Source organism: Capricornis sumatraensis, chromosome 11 (genome assembly GCF_032405125.1).
Source record: "Capricornis sumatraensis isolate serow.1 chromosome 11, serow.2, whole genome shotgun sequence".
Classification (NCBI taxonomy): domain Eukaryota; kingdom Metazoa; phylum Chordata; class Mammalia; order Artiodactyla; family Bovidae; genus Capricornis; species Capricornis sumatraensis.
In genome coordinates this window covers 90,250,605-90,266,472 of record NC_091079.1, presented here as the reverse complement: position 1 = coordinate 90,266,472, position 15,868 = coordinate 90,250,605, and positions in this window count along the sequence as shown.

The following is a 15,868-nucleotide window of genomic DNA, read 5'->3' as shown; positions in this document are numbered from 1 at the left end:
AGCTCAATCATGCTGACTCAAAGGCATGCATGGGTTTATAATTACAAATACCTCTGTGATTCGAAAAGGCTACAGTTTTTCCATTTTTTCCAATCCATCTAGTTGACTACTTCCTATATAAGGTGTTGCATGCTGATAATAAGCTTTTTAACAAAGAAATTGAATTAACATTCATTATGCCAGGTCTTGTGCAAGAGTTTGCTTTCATGATTCTAAAAGAACTTTATAGGAGGGCATATTAGGTCCGTTTTATGGATGAGGAATTTAAGTCTCACAGAGAACATGTCAGTTGACAAAGAACACAGAGAAGGCCAGTATCCAGCTGTCCTGAACACAGAATGGTGGGAACGAATGAGACAGACCTAGGCTCCAGTCCTGGCACTGTTCCTAACCATAAACTTGCCAGCCTCTGGACTAGGCATAGGGGTATCAAGAAAGACTAAATTTCTCTCACTTATTTTGCTTATGGGTAGTAGTTTCTTTGATGACCTAGTGCTGTGGTGTGGCTTTTCAGAATCATTCTTGAGAGCTCTACCAAGAGTCCATTTCCTCAGCTCTCAGGATGCCTTTGTAACCCATCTACCCCCTGTAGAAAGTCCCTTCCTGCCTGACAAAAATCAAGTGGATTGGTGCTCTGTGAGAGAATTCTCATCAATATTCATGCAAATACAATGGGTTAGTAGGATTTGTGAATCAGACAACATTTATACCCTTAGTACTTAATATTTTAGACTTTAGGCATTACAATTCATGAAAATGTATAACCAGATTGTTGGTTTAATGGAGGGCCAGAGGGTTTGACTTTTCTTTAAAGGCAGAAAATCTGGTAAGAGATAGGGCTAAAGGGGAAAAAAAAAAAAAAACAAAAAAAAAAACAAGGGAACAGATGCTGCAGGCCAGGATAAGATTATCGGATTATCTGCAGCCATTTTTCTTCTTACTTTGTTTCATCTCTTTGCCATGTGTGTGAAAGAGAAACTAAAACTGAAAGATTAAGGAAGAGAATGGGGAAGTCCTGGACAAAGTTTCTTAAACAGAACAAAAATAAAGAAAAGAAAAATGCCATCAGGAAGTATTAGATAACACATCACCTAGAAAGATTAAATATTGTTTAAAAATTATCTCTTGATGTTAGTTCAAGATTTACAAATGGATTATGAACTGAAGTTTAGAACACATGGGTCTAAAGAGGTTGTGTCCCAAGGAGTTCCAATTCTTCCACTGTCTTTGGGAGATCTTTCTCTTTCCCATTTTCTGCCTTTCTAGTCTTCCACTTTCCCCTCCCGCCCCCCAAGAGGCAGTCTTAATTGTGTTCTAGTGGTTAGAGTTTTGCCAAAAAACTCAACCCATCTTTCCAGCCCTATCTCCAAACTACCCAACTGTTTAAACTTGTTGACTTTCACTTACCCCCAAGATTTCAGGAAACCAAATTATTAAACTAAACTGTGTCCAAACTCAATAAAGCAGCAATTCTTTTTACAATATCCCTGAAGAATAGCCATTAAACCTCTGACTGAACAGTTATGTTAATGCTTTTATTGCCTAATTAATTAAGAGAAGGAATTCAGGTCAGATGTGAAAAATAGTCAGGTATTCTTCCCTAAAAGCAATTAGCCACTTGGTTTTAACGTTTATGCTCCTTGAAAACATTATGCTTATTTACATTGTGCTTCTTTATCTCCCTCCCCAATTCAGGTGTAAACAAAGTGATAAAGTGTTTTCTGGTGCATCTGTTAACATAATATTAGCTTTGAACAGCTGAGGATGGTTGGACCTTAACCTCTACTTTATTTCCTCAAAATAACAGTTGTCAGATGCATACATACAGACATGACTATATAAATAAAACCTCAGAAATAAACATTTGCAGACAATCATATGCTCAAACTAAAATTTCTTAATATCACTCAATCAAATGATGTTTTAGTCTTTTCAAGTTCAAGTGATGATCAAAGATTTATATCAGATATGCAGATGACACCACCCTTAGGAAGAATGTGAAGAAGGACTAAAGAGCCTCTTGAGGAAAGTGAAAGAGGAGAGTGAAAAAGGTGGGTTAAAGCTCAACATTCAGAAAAGTAAGATCATGGCATCTGGTCCCATATGGGGAAACAGTGGAAACAGTGGCTGACTTTATTTTGGGAGGCTCCAAAATCACTGGGGATGGTGACTGCAGCCGTGAACTTACAAGACGCTTGCTCCTTGGAAGGAAAGTTATGACCAACCTAGACAGCATATTAAAAAGCAAAGACATTACTTTGTCAACAAAGGTCCATCTAGTCAAGGTTATGGTTTCTCCAGTAGTTATGGATGGATGTGAAAGTTGGACTATAAAGAAAGCTGAGTGCCGAAGAATTGATGCTTTTGAACTGTGGAGAAGACTCTTGAGAGTCCCTTGGACTGCAAGGAGATCTAACCACTCCATCCTAAAGGAAATTGGTCCTGAATATTCATTGGAATGACTGATGTTCAAGCTGAAACTCCAATACTTTGGCCACCTGATGCGAAGAGCTGACTCATTTGAAAAGACCCTGATGCTGGGAAAGATTGAAGGTAGGAAGCGAAGAGGACAGCAGAGGATGAGATGGTTGGATGGCATCACTGACACAAAAGACATGAGTTTGGGTGAACTTCGGGAGTTGGTGATGAACAGGGAGGCCTGGCATGCTGCAGTCCATGAGGTCGTAAAGAATTGGACATGACTGAGTGACTGATTTAAACTGAAGAACTGTACAAAAAAGATCTTCACAATTCAGATAATCATGATGATGTGATCACTAATCTAGAGCCAGACATCTTGGAATGTGAAGTCAAGTGGGCCTTAGAAAGCATCACTACGAACAAAGCAGGTGGAGGTGATGGAATTGCAGTTGAACTATTTCAAACCCTGAAAGAGGATGCTGTGAAAGTGCTACACTCAATATGTCAGCAAATTTGGAAAACTCAGCAGTGGCCACAGGACTGGAAAAGGTCAGTTTTCATTCCAATCCCAAAGAAAGGCAATGCCAAAGAATGCTCAACCTACCGCACAATTGCACTCATCTCACATGCTAGTAAAGTAATGCTCAAAATTCTCCAAGCCAGGCTTCAGCAATATGTGAACCGTGAACTCTCTGATGTTCAAGCTGGCTTTTGAAAAGGCAGAGGCACCAGAGATCAAATTGCCAACATCCTCTGGATCATGGAAAAAGCAAGAGTTCCAGAAAAAATTCTATTTCTGCTTTATGTACTATGCCAAAGCCTTTGACTGTGTGGATCACAATAAACTGTGGAAAATTCTGAAAGAGATGGGAATAGCAGACCATCTAACCTGCCTCTTGAGAAATCTGTATGCAGGTCAGGAAGCAACAGTTAGAACTGGACATGGAACAACAGACTGGTTTCAAATTGGAAAAAGGGTATGTCAAGGCTGTATATTGTCACCCTGCTTATTTAACTTCTATGCAGTGTATATCATGAGAAATGCTGGAGTGGAAGAAACACAAGCTGGAATCAAGATTGCTGGGAGAAATATCAATAACCTCAGATATGCAGATGACACCACCCTTATGGCAGAAAGTGAAGAGGAGCTAAAAAGCCTCTTGATGCAAGTGAAAGAGGAGAGTGAAAAAGTTGGCTTAAAGGTCAACATTCAGAAAACGAAGATCATGGCATCCGGTCCAATCACTTCACGGGAAATAGATGGGGAAACAGTGGAAACAGTGTCAGACTTTATTTTTTGGGGCTCCAAAATCACTGCAGATGGTGATTGCAGCCATGAAATTAAAAGACGCTTACTCCTTGGAAGAAAAGTTATGACCAACCTAGATAGTATATTCAAAAGCAGAGACATTACTTTGCCGACTAAGGTCCGACTAATCAAGGCTATGGTTTTTCCTGTGGTCATGTATGGATGTGAGAGTTGGACTGTGAAGAAGGCTAAGTGCCAAAGAATTGATGCTTTTGAACTGTGGTGTTGGAGAAGACTCTTGAGAGTCCCTTGGACTGCAAGGAGATCCAACCAGTCCATTCTGAAGGAGATCAGCCCTGGGATTTCTTTGGAAGGAATGATGCTAAAGCTGAAACTCCAGTACTTTGGCCACCTCATGCGAAGAGTTCACTTATTAGAAAAGACTCTGATGCTGGGAGGGATTGGGGACATGAGGAGAAGGGGACGAACGAGGATGAGATGGCTGGATGGCATCTCGGACTCGATGTACGTGAGTCTGAGTGAACTCCGGGAGATGGTGATGAACAAGGAGGCCTGGCGTGCTGCGATTCATGGAGTCGCAAAGAGTTGGACACGACTGAGCGAATGAACTGAACTGAACTGAACTGAACTGAACTGAGGTCAGTTCATGTGGTCAACCACATGCAACTACAATATTGCTGGGAGCCTTTGCATGTTTGGGTATGCTAGAAACATATAAACTCATTTTTCTAGATTTGGAGCAGGAGTTACAAACTCAGAAGCTTACAGATAACAGAAATGAGTGAAGTGGTGAACAATATGGAACTCCTGGGAACCTGTGTCCATCTTGAGGAAGTCCCTACTACTCAGCACAAGCAAGGGTTTTCAATCAAAGTGTCACCTTAGTTTTCTAGATTTTTCTACTTTTTAAAGAGAATCCAGGCAATTTTTAAAATAAAATCTGTTTTTAAATGTTGGACACTAGTGCAACTAAAAACACAAAAATAAAAGCAAACTATGGGCCAAACAAAACATATCTGTAGGCTAACGTGTCTCCAGTTTGGTAAACTTGTTTTAGGCAGATGGGCTATTTTTCAGCTTCTTTCCTAAAACTGAATGTTTATTTTCATTTATTTATATTCTCAGACATGAATAGGTTATTTCTCTAATATTTTTGAAGTGCTTGAACTAAACTAGATAGAAAATGTCTTTGAGACAAATCACCTTAGATCAATGGCTATTAGATACAGCGGTGGCAGTTCTGCAAGATTGGGGTGCAATGGGGGAGTGAGAAAGAAAAGAAATATTTCTTTGCAGCAATTATTTTTAAAGACATCTTAGGACCTCTGTCTTATAGAACTCACTACAGTGATGGAAATATTCTCTTTCTGCTCTGTCTAACATGAAAGTCACTAGTCACCATGATATGATAGACACTTGCCACTAGCATTTGAAATGCAGGTAGTACAAGAAGATAATTTAAAGTTTTAATTCAATTTAAATTAATTTAAATTAAAATAACTCCATGTGGTTAGTGGCTACTGTGTTGTACCGCATGGGTTTAGATGTACATGTCAGTCTAGAATGCCTGGTTCAAAAGATATCACACCTTTGTACATCATTATACAAGGCTTCCCTCATAGCTCAGTCAGTCAAGAATCTGCCTGCCATGCAGGAGACCCAGGTTCGATCCCCAAGTTGGGAAGATCCTCTGGAGAAGGAGATGGCAACGAACTCCAGTATCCTTGCCTGGAGGATCCCATGGACAGCGGAGCCAGGCAGGCTATAGTCCATGGGGTCGCAAGAGTTGGACACAACTTAGCGACTAAACCACCACCAAAAACCAAATATATTTTTGAACTGGTTTTATTGATTTTTATGAATAAAATAATTTAGTTTTTATACTTTAAACTTTAGTTTTCAACCCTTCTTCAGCAATTGAATTGTCAAAATTTTAAATTTGCGTAGCCAGATAAGAAATGATGGTAACTTGGTTCCTTATTAATTTTCCTCATTATTAGCAAAGTTTATCACCTTACAACATTAAACATTTGGGTTTCTAGTTTAAATTGTTTTGTTAATGTACTTTGATCATTTTTATATTGAACTTTTCTTTTTTCTCTCTTCTTCATTCCTTCTCCATCTGTTCTTCCCTTCTTTCCTTTTTCTCTTTTCCTCCTTCCTTCCTCCCTTTCTCCCTCTGACTCTCCCTGCCTCCTTCCCTTCCTTCCTTAATCATTTGTAGAAGTAATTTACAAATTCTAAATTTTAATCTTTTGCATATTATATGAATCATGAACATCTTCTCCCAATCTATGTTTTGAATTTTCATTTTGTTTATAGTGTCTTGCTTGACCAGAAGCTTAATTTTTTTTAATGTAGTATAATGTGTGTGCTTGTCGCTCAGACATGTCCAACTCTGCAGTCCTGTGAACCATAGTCCGCCAGGATTCTCTGCTCCTGGAATTTTCTCAGCAAGGATACTGGAGTGGGTTGCCAAGCTCTCCCTCAGGGGATCTTTCCAATCTAGGGATCAAACCCACGTCTCCTTCATTTCCTAATTGCAAGTGGATTCTCTACAGCTGAGCTACCAGGGAAGCCCATAAAAGTATGACATTCAGTTCAGTCTCTCAATTGTGCCCAACTCTTTGTGACCCCATAAATTGCAGCACGCCAGGCCTCCCTGTCCATCACCAGCACCTGGAGTTCATCCAAACTCATGTCCATCGAGTTGGTGATGCCATCCAGCCATCTCATCCTCTGCTTTCCCCTCCTCCTCCTGCCCCCCATCCCTCCCAGCATCAGGGTATTTTCCAATGAGTCAACTCTTTGCATGAGGTGGCCAAAGTATTGGAGCTTCAGCTTTAGCATCAGTCCTTCCAACGAACACCCAGGACTGATCTTTAGAATGGACTGGTTGGATCTCCTTGCAGTCCAAGGGACTCTCAAGAGTCTTCTCCAACACCACAGTTCAAAAGCATCAATTCTTCTGCACTCAGCTTTCTTCACAGTCCAACTCTCACATCCATACATGACCACTGGAAAAACCATAGCCTTGATTAGATGGACATTTGTTGGAAAAGTAATGTCTCTGCTTTTGAATATACTATCTAGGTTGGTCATAACTTTTCTTCCAAGGAGTAAGCATCTTTTAATTTCATGGCTGCAGTCACCATCTGCAGTGATTCTGGAGCCCACCCAAAAAATAAAGTCTGACACTGTTTCCACTGTTTCCCCATCTATTTCCCATGAAGTGATGGGACCAGACGCCATGATCTTCGTTTTCTGAATGTTGACCTTTAAGCCAACTTTTTCACTCTCCTCTTTCACTTTCATGAAGAGGCTTTTTAGCTCCTCTTCACTTTCTGCCATAAGGGTGGTGTCATCTGCATATCTGAAGTTATTGATATTTCTCCTGGCAATCTTGATTCCAGCTTGTGTTTCTTCCAGTCCAGCGTTTCTCATGATGTACTCTGCATAGAAGTTAAATAAGCAGGGTGACAATATACAGCCTTGACATACTCCTTTTCCTATTTGGAACCAGTCTGTTGTTCCATGTCCAGTTCTAACTGTTGCTTCCTGATCTGCATATAGGTTTCTCAAAGGGCAGGTCAGGTGGTCTAGTATTCCCATCTCTTTCAGAATTTTCCAGTTTCTTGTGATCCACACAGTCAAAGGCTTTGGCATAGTCAATAAAGCAGAAATAGATGTTTTTCTGGAACTCTCTTGCTTTTTTGAATATCCAGGGGATGTTGGCAATTTGATCTCTGATTCCTCTGCCTTTAATAATTCCAGCTAATAATAATTCCTTTAATAATTTGTGAACATCTGGAAGTTCACGGTTTATGTATTGCTGAAGCCTGGCTTGGAGAATTTTGAGCATTACTTTACTAACATATGAGATGAATGCAATTGTGTGGTCATTTGAACATTGTTTGACATTGCCTTTCTTTGGGATTGGAATGAAAACTGACTTTTCCACTCCTGGCACAATTACTGAGTTTTCCAAATTTGCTGTCCTATTGAGTGCAGCACTTTCACAGCATCATCTTTCAGGATTTGAAACAGCTCAACTGGAATTCCATCACCTCCACTAGCTTTGTTCATAGTGATGCTTTCTAAGGCCCGCTTGACTTCACATTCCAGGATGTCTGGCTCTAGGTGAGTGATCACACCATCGTGATTTTCTGGATCATGAAGATCTTTTTTGTACAGTTCTTCTGTGTATTCTTGCCACCTCTTCTTAATTTCTTCTGCTTCTGTTAGGTACATACCATTTCTGTCCTTTATTGAGCTCATCTTTGCATGAAATGTTCCCTTGATATCTCAAATTGTCTTGAAGAGATCTCTAGTCTTTCCCATTCTGTTGTTTTCCTCTATTTCCTTGCATTGATTGCTGAGGAAGACTTTCTTATCTCTTCTTGCTATTCTTTGGAACTCTGCATTCAGATGCTTATATCTTTCCTTTGCTCCTTTGCTTTTCACTTCTCTTCTTTTCACACATCCAAGGTAAGAGAAACCCAAGTAAGACTGTAGATTTTGTGAGAGGGCATCAAAGGGCAGGCACACTGAAACCATAATCACAGAAAACTAGCCAATCTGATCACATGGACCACAGCCTTGTCTAACTCAATGAAACCAAGCCATGCCATGTGGGGTCAACCAAGACAGACAGTCATGGTGGAGAGATTTGACAGAATGTGGTACACAGGAGAAGGAAATGGCAAACCACTTCAGTATTCTTGCCTTGAGAAGCCCATGAACAGTATAAAAGGCAAAATGATAGGATACTGAAAGAGGAACTCCCCAGGTCAGTAGGTGCCCAATATGCTACTGGAGATCAGTGGAGAAATAACTCCAGAAAGAATGAAGGGATGGAACGAAAGCAAAAACAATACCCAGCTGTGGATGTGACTGGTGATAGAAGCAAGGGTCTGATGCTATAAAGAGCAATATTGCATAGGAACCTGGGTTACGTCTATGAATCAAGGCAAATTGGAAGTGGTCAAACAGGAGATGGCAAGAATGATTGTCGACATTCTAGGAATGAGCAAAGTAAACTGGACTGGAATGCATGAATTTAACTCAGATGACCATTACATCTATTACTGTGGGCAGGAATGCCTTAGAAGAAATGGAGTAGCCATCATGGTCAACAAAAGAGTCCAAAATGCAGTACTTGGATGCAATCTCAAAAACAACAGAATGATCTGTGTTTGCTTCCAAGGCAAACTATTCAATATCATGGTAATCCAAGCCTATGCCCCAACCAGTAACGCTGAAGAAGTTGAAGTTGAATGGTTCTATGAAGACCTCCAAGACCTTCTAGAACTAACACCCAAAAAAGATGTCCTTTCATAGGGGATTGGAATGCAAAAGTAGGAAATCAAGAAACACCTGGAGTAACAGGCAAATTTGGCCTTGGAGTATGGAATGAAGCAGGGCAAAAGTTAATAGAGTTTTGCCAAGAGAAAGCACTGGTCATAGCAAACACCCTCTTCCAACAACAAAAGAAAAGACTCTACACATGGACATCACCAAAATCAGATTGATTATATTCTTTGCAGCCAAAGATGGAGAAGCTCTATACAGTAGCAAAAACAAGATCGGGAGCTGACTGCGGCTCAGATCATGAACTCCTTATTGCCAAAATCAGACTTAAATTGAAGAAAGTAGGGAAAACCACCAGACCACGTATGACCTAAATCAAATCCCTTATGATTATACAATGGAAGTGAGAAATAGATTTAAGGGACTAGATCTGATAGACAGAGTGCCTGATGAACTATGGACGGAGGTTCGTGACTTTGTACAGGAGACAGGGATCAAGACCGTCCTCATGGAAAAGAAATGCAAAAAAGCAAAATGACTGTCTGAGGAGGCCTTACAAATAGCTGTGAAAAGAAGAGAAGTGAAAAGCAAACGTATGATATACCTAGCACTTATTGCTTGTGAAGTTTGTGCTTTATTGAAGAAATTTGTCTGTTAAATGAAATTTTTCTCATTATTTAAATTACTTTTTGCGTGTAAAGTTTAAAAAGTCATCTTTTATAGTCTTTGTTAGTTTGCCCTATTATTACAAATTTGGAGGAAATATAATACTTATTTTATCTTTTGTACATTTTTATTCCATCTTTCCATGTATACTGTGTTTAAGAGCATTTAATTATCTCTGACATTTTAGAGCTCATATCTTTGAATATCACTTAAAATTTCTATTTACAAAGATGTTTATTGATATTACATGGATGTATGCTAAGTTGCTTCAGTGGCGTCCAACACTTTGTGACACCATGGACTAAACCCTGCCAGGCTCCTCTGTCTATGAGATTCTCCAAGCAAGAATAATGGAGTGGGTAGCCAGTCCATTCTCCAGGGCATCTTCCTGACCCAGGGATCAAACCCAGGTCTCCTGCATTACAGGCAGACGATTTACTGTCTGAGCCACCAGGGAAGCCAATAACACTAGCTAGTAGCAAATTGGTAGCTGGACAGAACTGCTAGTTAGTTATGTTACTGCATGTGTGCTCAGGCATGTCTGACTCTTTCTGACCCCATGGACTATAGCCCACCAGGTTCCTCTTTCCATGGGATCATCCAGGCAAGAATACGGGGGTGGGTTGCCACTTACTCCTCCAAGGGATCTTCTCATCCCAGGGATTGAACCCATGTCTCCTGTTTGGCAGGCAGATTCTTTATCACTGAGCCACCTGTGAAGCCCAATTATTTACTCACCTCCATTTAGCTGAATGGGCTCCACCACTTCCTCTGAGAACCCTATAGCTGACTCGTGTCTGGATCATGACTCCTTACATGTGTTTGGACATAAAGTCTTGAGTTCAACTGTGAACTTCTATTGTTCTATTCATCCCAATCCGCCACCTTCCCTTGGTATAATCATGCCTCAGGCTCCATGACCCCTTAGTTATGTTCATGGAAGTTGCATAATGTCTTTTTTGCCTTTTACTTATATACTCCTATGCTTTCATTTTTGGCAAGGTTTTTGAAGCAAGATAATATAATGTTTACTTTTATGCTTTGGAAAGATAACTCCATAACTATGTGAAGAATAAGTGATGGACCAGGGCTGTACTTGAGGGCAAGGACTCAAGAAGCTGAAGAGAGAGGAAGAGGGTCTGATGACAGGAAGAAGCAATAAGGATGAAAGTTTGTGAAATACACACTAGAGGCACTGAAGAGACAGAATCACTCAACTTACCAACTTATCAGATGTGAAACTCTAGATTTATTCACTTACATAATTATTCAAAAGAACTGGACATGGAACAACAGGCTGGTTCCAAATAGGAAAAGGAGTATATCAAGGCGGCATGTTGTCATCCTGCTTATTATATGCAGAGTACATCACGCAAAATGCCAGGCTGGATGAAGCACAAGCAGGAATCAAGATTTCCAGGAGAAATATCAATAACCTCAGATATGCAGATTGACACCACCCTTATGGCAGAAACTGAAGAACTAAAGAGCCTCTTGATGAAAGTGAAAGACGAGAGTGGAAAAAGTTGGCTTAAAACTCAGCATTCAGAAAACAAAGATCATGGCATCCAGTCTCATCACTTCATGGCAAATAGATGGGGAAACAGTGGAAACAATGAGAGACTATTTTTGGGGCTCCAAAATCACTGCAGATGGTGATTTCAGCCACTAAATTAAAAGACATTTATTCCTTGGAAGAAAAGCTATGATCAACTTAGACAGCATATTAAAACGCAGAGATATTACTTTGCCAACAAAGGTCCATCTAGTCAAGGCTATGGTTTTTCCAGTGGTCATGTATGAATGTGAGAGTTGGACTGTGAAGAAAGCTGAGCATCAAAGAATTGATGCTTTTGAACTGTGGTCTTGGAGAAGACTCTTGAGAGTCCCTTGGACTGCAAGGAGATCCAACCAGTCCATCCTAAAGGAGATCAGTCCTGGGTGTTCTTTGGAAGGACTGATACTGAAGCTGAAACTCCAATACTTTGGCCACCTGATGCGAAGAGTTGACTCATTGGAAAAGACCCTGATGCTGGGAGGGATTAGGGGCAGGAGGAGAAGAGGACGACAAAGGATGAGATGGCTGGATGGCATCACCGACTCGATGCACATGAGTTTGGGTGGACTCTGGGCGTTGGTGATGGACAGGGAGGCCTGGCCTGCTGCGGTTCGTGGGGTCACAAAGAGTCGGACACCACTGAGCGACTGAACAGAACTGAAATTTCAGGTGTACACAAAGTGAATCAAACATATTGTTAATCAACTATACTCCAGAAAAATTAAAGCAACAACAACAAAACAGTGACAAAAATCCACATGGGGAGAATTAAATATAGGGCCAACAGAGGAGGCTTCTCTCTGAAAAATCTCTGCCCCTCCCAACCAAGAGCAGTAGCGATGCTGTTGAGGAGCCCAGCCCAGAAAAAAACAACTGAGAAACTTGGACAAATGTGAAGTGTTGATCTCCATCTCCATATTCTTTTGTCTTTGGACTTTCCCCTTACACTTATTTGTTATTCTTTAAGCATTTATATGTAATCTTCTATCCAGGACCAGTTGTATGCATGTTGCCTTAAGGATCTGGTATTTAGGACCCACACCTCCTCCTTATAGCAGATCATCTGAGAAATTTAGAAATAGAGAATGAATCTGAAGAAGAAAATGTTTTAGTTAACAGTGTCAGAGATCTCAAGCGATGGATATGTTGGACAGGAGCAAAGAGGAGTATTCTTTTATAGTAATGCCTTTGACCAGAATAGAAAGCGAAGGAAGAGAAGTAGACGTTTCCTGTTGCACAGCTGAAAATAATATCAGCTTCTTGAGGCAAACTACCTCACCTTCTCTTGGTCCTACTTTCATTTCTCCATATTAGACAAATTTTCAAAAATATTGTTAGTTTGTGCTAGTTTTTAACATTTGCTTGTCTTTGAATTTCTATAGCTAGAAACAGAAGAATGAAGAGATGGAGTTTTATTTCTTATTATACAGCCCAGAGTTTACTTTGATGTGAATTTGTGCAGGCAATAGAAACATACAGGGACATGATGGTAACCCAATATGTATTGTCCTTTTGATCCATCTCCTTTGTCCTTTTCTGGAGTGAAGAACAGGGACAGCTGCTTTTAGCACAAACTTGGCAATCCCCCCAGAAGAGGCTCAATTAGCAAAGGTGATTTTCTCTGCTGGACTACTGTTCCCCAAAGAGCAGTGGCAGCATTTCAGCTGATTTAGGTTATGATGGATGGGGATTGTCAGGTTCTAACTGTCAGTTCCTTGGATCAATAATATTGAGCTCTCCTTTGGGGCGTCCAAAACAGTGGGTGTGGCATAGACCTTCCATCCTGTTCTATGAGGAATAAATATCACATGCAACATTCCAGGTCTCCCTTGCTTCATTTGTTCATGGTCCTCAGAAATCTGGGAATTCAAACATCCTGTGCAGTGCAGAAAGCCGATACAATGAATAGAAGCTGATTCCTTTCTTAAAATGATGGTATATCTTTTTAACAAGATAGTGAAAATAAAAATCTTACTAACAGAAAAATAAACCTATGTGTAGGCTATAATCTAGATAAATGTCAAAGCTTATGTTATCTATGCATTTTTAAATAGGAAAAGTGAATGATCAGGAGGGCTGTATACTTCTGAAACACGCTGAATAAGTCAAACTGTAATTCTTTCTGGAAACATACTACTTTTTTGTTTGTGTACTGGAGCTTCATCTGCTTTGCTTCCATAATGTAGCCTCCTCAGTCAGTTTCCCTGAGCCCAGTGACCTTTTAGTGGAAACACTCGCAGCTCCTTGCCCAACAGTTTCCCTGACCACAGGAGCATTCTCACACCATGGACAGGGCAGATTGGAAATGCTGAGTAATGATGATGGACAGCAGTTGGAAGATGGAAGGCCTCACTTTCTCAATCCCCTGGTGGGATAGCCCTGAGTAATACTCTGTGCAGTTTTCCAGCTGTCCCCAGGAGGATTGAGTCCCAGTTGCACACGTGGTTATCTATCCATGCATACCCTGTGTGGGCATCAGTATCTTTCCTGCCTCCTTTCTGCCCTCCCTGCTAGTGTTTCTTGTGGTCACTTCTTAAATAAACTACTTGTGTTCAAATCCTTGTTTTAAAGTGTACTGGTGGGAAAGCCAACCAGTGAAAAATAAGAATATTTTTATTTTGCTACTGTTTTCTTTTTTTTACTGATTATAAAAATCACACTTGCCTACTGAAAGTAACTTAGAAAATATAAGCTACCAAAAAAAAAAAAAAAGACAAAAACTGTCAGAATGTAAATACAGTAGATAATATTACATTTTTTAAAATTTTGATGTATTTCAGTCCATATAAAAAATGTAAAGTATGAGAGTTGTATTAACCATTCAAGTTTGTATACTGACACTACCATCACCAAGATGCACAATTTAGTAATAGACATTTCACCTTTAGCCATCTTAATTTTATTATTGGTAAACAATGTTTGCACACACAACCAGATTGTTATAAAGGTTAAATGCAATAAAATGTCAAAGTGTCTGGTGCAGTGCCAGTAGCTAATATTCACCATTATAGTTGTTGTTCTCCTTTTCAGGGATTTTCAGTGAAATAGATGGTCTACCTTTGCTTCTCCCAGCATATTTGGTGATCCCTCTTCATATCCAAACTTTCCAATAATTAAAAATATATAGATCAGTGTTACCCAAAGTGTAGTTGAAAAAGTCACTGAGCATCAGAATTACCTAAAGAGTTTAATAAAAAGGGAAATTCCTCTAGTCTACCAAGTCAATCTCTGAAAAAAGGCCCAACATTTCAACAAAGCACCTCATGTGATTCTTGTTCCTGTTAAAGCATAAGAAGAAAATATTTAGGTTAAATTAATGTAAAGGACTTGGGAAACATAAGACAGTGCTGTGGGCTTTCCCCTTTTTAGGAGTCAAACACACTGGTGGACAGACCTGGACTGAGACTATGCCTACTCTGAAAGATCATTGCTGTTTCAAGTCTGGGCTTTGAAGCCAGGAAGACTTGAACTCAAGTCCTGGCTTTGCCCCTTACTTACTGTTGGATCTGGAGCTGGTTACTTGGTTACTGTGAGCCTCAGTGTCTTCCTATGTAAACTATGGGTAATAATGTTAACTATTTCAGAGGGCTTGCATGCCGAGCATGTTCAGTCACTTCAGTCGTGTCCAATTCTGTGCAATGCTGTGGACTGTAGTTCCTCTGTCCATGGGATTCTCCAGGTGAGAATACTGGAATGGGTTGCCATGCCCTCCTCCAGGGAATCTTCCCAACCCAGGGATCAAACCTGAGTCTCTTATGTCTCCTGAACTGGCAGGCAGGTTCTTTACCACTAGCACCACCCGGGAAGCCCAGAGGCACTTGGGGATGATTAAAGGCAATAATGATGTAGGTAAAGTATAACACCTCGCCTACAGAAAGTGACCAGTGAGTGGTTTTCCATCTTCACAACTATTATCTGCTCCTGGGAAAGCACAGGCAGTATACACTGAAAAAGCATTTCCTAAAAAACTTCCAGCAGCTAAGCTGTGGAAGCATCAGTTCCTCACTAGGACAATATAACTACAAGATAAATCTTCGACTTCAAATTGGGGTGCCACAGAATTTGCTATCAAGTTGTCAAATTTTTTTTCCAGGACAAATTCTAAAACCAATTGAATGCCTAGATATCAGCTGAAAACTGGGATCTGCCCAGGTAAATCAGGAGACTACATGGTCGCCTGCTTATAATTTAACATTAATAACTGAAAAAAGGCAGTCTTTGGAATGGAAAATCCCAATATTGTACAGTCTGTCATTTTTTGCTAGTATCTGAAAAAAAAAAAAAGATCTCAATTTCCCCCAATTGTTCAATAAATCAGTGCTAACCCCATGCTTTCTAATTCTGGATTAAATAAATTATTTCTTTGTTTAGCAGACTGTATTTGCCAAGAGGTGCTACTTTTTAGGTTATACTTCAATGCATGATAAATAATGTAACAGATACAATTGAAAAAATCATTTGTCAGCAGTTCATAATTTAATTTCTGTGACTGGAGAATGAGGTATGATGCAGTGGAGAACCATTATAAAAATTTAGGAGAGCTAGATTATTCGGGTTGTCATCCTGATGCCATCACCGGCTGGCTGTGTGATCACAGGGAAATCACTAAACTCTGCTGTGTTGCACAGTTCCATCAGCTGGAA